Raw genomic sequence first — 5,137 nt, forward strand, 5'->3', positions numbered from 1 at the left:
ACAACGCAAACACATCGTTGGTAGTTGAACTCACGGCCTTACGATCGTGAGACGAATGACGTAACCACTAAGCCACGTGCCTTCACACAGGTACATACCACATAGTTGTTGGCTTGTTGTTGGCACTCCGTCGCTTACGACGTCGAGGGTTCCAGTTGATCCGATCAACGGAACAGCCTGCTCGTGAAATTAACGTGCAAGTGACTGAGCACGCCACAGACACGTGTACCCTTAACGTAGTTCTCGGGGATATTCAACGTGACACAGTGTGACGAGGCTGACCCTTTGAATTACAGGCACAACAGAAACAGGAAGAAAGAGTGAGAGAAAGTTGTGGTGAAAGAGTACAGCAGGGTTCGCCACCATCGCCTGCCGGAGCCTCGTGGAGCCTCGTGGAGCCTCGTGGAGCTTTTGGTGTTCTCGCTCAATAAACACTCACAACGCCCGGTCTGGGAATCGAAACCGCGATCCTATGACCGCGAGTCCGCTGCCCTACCCACTAGGCCATTGCGCCTCCACTTAGTATATCGTCTTAAACGCTCATTCATTACATGTAACACAACTCTCCTCGCTATCATCGAAACTCTCTCTCTCTCTCTCTCTCTCTCTCTCTCTTACTCTATCTCTTTCTATTTCTCTCTCTATCAATCTATCTATCTATTTTTTTCATCTATATATCTACCCACCTGCCTATCTCTCAATCTGTCTTTTTGCTCTCATTCTTTCTCTGTCCTAACTCACTCACCCCTCTACACTCTCTGCAAACAACAATTCAGTAGTTTTCAAACTCAGTGTAACTCCAGCATTAAACAAGAAGTTTATTTCGTTTATTTTCAAAATGTATTTTAGATAATATTAACAAAAATAGACAGAATGACTCGAATAATAATAGTAGTCATTAATTAGGCAGTGAGCCAATATCGGTATCAAAAACCGATCAGTCGCCTGGATTTGAATAGGTGCCATGATATATTATTAATGTTCGAGTGTTCGAATCTAAGGTGACCCAATAGCAGAGTCATTAGGGAGTCGGGGAAAATGCTTCATAGTATTTCTCACTGCTCTTTGCATTCTGGGTTAAAACCCCTCTGAGGTTAAAAGTTATTATATAAACTTTCTCGTTTGGCGATAAAATAAAATAAAGTACCAGTCAAGGACTGGCGCTGATTTAAATGACTCGTCTCTCCTCGACGTTGCTGGCCCTGAGGTTACATCAGAAACTTGTATTACTATTATTATTGACAAAGCGGCGAGCTGGCAGAATGTTTAGTAGCATTTCGTTCGTCGCTACGTTCTGGGTCCAAATTCCGCCAAGGTCGACTTTGCCTTTCATCCTTTCGGGATCGATAAATTAAGTACAAATGAGACACTGGAGTCGATGTAATCGACTTGTCCTCTCGCCCAAAATTTCAGGCATTGCGCCTATAGTAGAAAGGATTATTACTATTATTATTGTTATTATTATTATTATTATTATCATTATTATTATTATTATTATTATTATTATTATTATTATTATTATTATTATTATTATTATTATTATTATTATTATTATTATATAAAATGTCGAGCCAGCAATATTGTTAGCACTCCGGTCAAAATGCTTAACAGTTTTTTGTCAGTGTTTACGTTCTGAGTTCAAATTCTGCCGAGGTCGACTTTGACTTACATCCTTTCAGGTTCAATGTAATAAGTATCAGTTGAGCACCGAGATCGATGTAATCGACTTAGACCGTCTTCTGGAATTGCTGGCCTTGTGCAAACACTTGAAAGCAGTACTACTTATACAGTACTTTCTATTACATAGCAATAAAACAAAAAAACAAATAATAAGTGAAACTCCTACCCATGTGATTCGAACCAAGAACGATGTATTTCATCAAATCTATGAACTCACTGCCCCTATGATATTTCAATATTTACTGACTACGCTACAACATAAATATCAACACACACATACACACATATGCACACTAATATTTATAGATTAATAGATATATCTACATTCACACAATGGCAAAATTAGTATCAAAAGCAACAAATACTCACACGAATTGACTCAGAGTGAACTTATACTAAGGAAATGATATATTATAAGACATGCATGATGTTTATACGACTACATAGATAGACAGATAGATAGATTGGTAGATAGATAGATAGATAGATAGATAGATAGATAGATAGATAGATAGAGGCGTCTATAAGTGTAGTGACACATGCATAAGCAAAGCAGCACACACACACACACACACACACACACACATACACACACAGAGAGACTTTTTAGCATTTCTACACAAATATAACAGCGCTCGCGCATCAACGTAGTAATGTGAACGGAACGTGAATACACGTTGCACACACCAACAGAGAAACAGACTTACACACATACAGTCACATAACCGCTGGGTGAGGCATACATAGCAGGACACATACACATGCACACACACAAATATGATAAAGCATATATAGAAGAACAGACGCATACACACGCGCGCGCACACGCGCCTTCGAAACTCCATCGTACTGACTCGGTGGAACGAAAAGCAAACAGTCCGTTACACATACATACACGCATACATAAACACCAACGCATATACATACACAACTGCACTAGATTACTCACACACACACACACACACACACACACACACACACACACACATACGTACACACGTACACAGACACGTCATACATACGTTTCATATAACAAACGCTAAATTCGCAAATATAAACATGTACGTTAGAAATACTAGTTAAAAGACCTGTACACCCGGGTACATATACACACACGCACACATACTAGCAGATGCACTATTCTCACACACACATACACATACACACATACATGTGCATGGGCGCGCGCACACACACATGCGCACCCTGCTTATAAATCAAACCTATTCCGCAAATATGCACACGTGCGTTATGCACGCTATTTAAAAGACACGGTTTTGACTCGATCATAGATATTTCCACATACGCACACACATACATAGTTGCATTCCACTACACGCACACACGCACACACACACACACGCGTGCGCATGCACACACACAGACACACACACACACACAGACACTCACGCGCGCATACGCACTCGCTTTTCATAACACAACCGCAGTCAGCAAGCATGCACATGCACTTTTTCCACATTACCTAATAGACGCGCATTCACACACGAGTACACATACCTACAAACGCATAAACGCATACTTGCACACACACACACACACACACACACACACACACGCACGCACACACCGACACACAAAATCACACACACACACACACACACATACACATGCACACCGAGGCACACACATGCATATAAATACAGAGGCACATACACAAATACACGCACATATGCACTGACACATACCATGTGCAGGTTCGTCAGTTAACCACAAATTCAATAAGGCATCCTTTACCGCTTCAACAGAATACCTTTGCCTCTTCTCTCACTCCTCTCTTGTCTCACCACCACCAACTTCATCACCATCATCCCCATCATCATCCAACCCATCATTATCATCAACAGCATCAACACTGTCAACAATACCATCTCCATCACCATCACCACCACAACCATCATTTACAACAACAACAATAGCAACAACAACAACAATAGCAACAACAACAACAATCTCCATATATAATTCGAGACATTATCAACAAACATTATAAAGGAAATATTAACAGAAATAGCTTCACGTTGTTCAGGTAAGTCAACTATCATACATGCTTCCTGTTTTTTCTATTGTTTTACATGGTATTTTACTGTAGTTGTTTTATTTTATTTTATTTTCTGTGTTTGTTATATAAAAATAAAGTTTTAACTGAATATAAAGACGAGAAGCAAAGAAACAAAAAAAAATGGAGAATATATACATATATGTATGTATGTATATATATATTAAAGGGAAGCAAATGGATGATATCGATCTCGTATCGGAATATTTCATTTCATTTTTCGCTTTAAAGTATTCGACTAATTCTGACTTTACAAATATATTTCTACAACGTATATATGCATGAGTGTATATGAGTGTGTGCGTACGCGAGTATGTGAGTGAGTTTGTACATAAGCATGGATGACTACATAAGCATGTATATATTTATGTATATATATATATGTGTGTATATATATAATATATATATATATATATATATATATGTATGTATATATACGCGCGCACACGCTTTTGAACGTAAGATGCATGCGCGTAGATATGAACCAAACAAAATACCAGAGTAAAATATTTGCATCTGTACATGTACAGTAACAAACGTGTATGCAAGTATACATACATATATATACATATATATTTAATGAATTGTAAATGCAAAAAATAACAACAAAAACACAAAGGATTCTGCGGTACACGTGTTTCAAGCTTTATATCAGTGTATAATTGACAATACAAAGCTATCTTCAGCCGCAAAAGTATTTCTCTCCCAAGAAATTATATCACATCGGCCTTAAAGGAGGAAGAAAGGTGAGACATAAGGGGTGAGGTTCCTTTTGGTATTTTGCATTGTACTATACATTGTACTATACCTCGTAGAATCCTCCATTTACACATAATTTCCTCGGTAGATATATATATATATATATATATATATATATATATACACACACGATTTTATGTATAAACTTATAATCAGACAAACGCTCACTTTTACTCACCCACTCACGCCCACACAGAAAACACACATTGCTACATAGGTACGCACAACAAAAGCGTGAGAGCCATAAAAGTTACTTTTAGCGTGTTTGAAAAATCAGTTCCCGGGCTTTCATATATAGAAAACTCATTAGCGTCGCCCGAGAACCGAACCCAGATAAACGACCACCAGCAGTAAACTTCTTAATGCCTACTTTACACTTGTCCAGTTGCTGTTACTGCAGATTTCAACTGGATTACTTCAAACCGTCGTGGCGAGCATGGTGAGTGTGTTTATACCCAGGTGAGACCCGACGAAATATAAGTATTAGGTAATCATTCCAAAGGATACCAACAAATCTTTCGTAGCGTTATCGTGTACCCGGATCATAAATACACACACACACATCTTCCCCCTCTCTCTCTCTCTGTATATATATATATATTTATATATATATATATATAT

The 5,137-nt window shown here is 38.4% G+C and overlaps 1 protein-coding gene across 2 annotated transcripts in view; it reads left to right on the plus strand.

The window, feature by feature from the left end:
• Nucleotides 1–2,085: 2,085 nt before the first annotated feature.
• The window catches only part of LOC106879000 (G-protein coupled receptor 183-A), a 269,907-nt gene continuing 266,855 nt past the window's right edge, over nt 2,086–5,137 (plus strand). For both annotated transcript variants that reach the window (XM_052973299.1, XM_052973298.1), the window contains exon 1: nt 2,086–3,727. The gene's annotated coding sequence lies outside the window, so the exon portion shown is untranslated. The remainder of the gene's footprint in view (nt 3,728–5,137) is intronic.

Source organism: Octopus bimaculoides, chromosome 15 (genome assembly GCF_001194135.2).
Source record: "Octopus bimaculoides isolate UCB-OBI-ISO-001 chromosome 15, ASM119413v2, whole genome shotgun sequence".
In the NCBI taxonomy this organism is placed as follows: domain Eukaryota; kingdom Metazoa; phylum Mollusca; class Cephalopoda; order Octopoda; family Octopodidae; genus Octopus; species Octopus bimaculoides.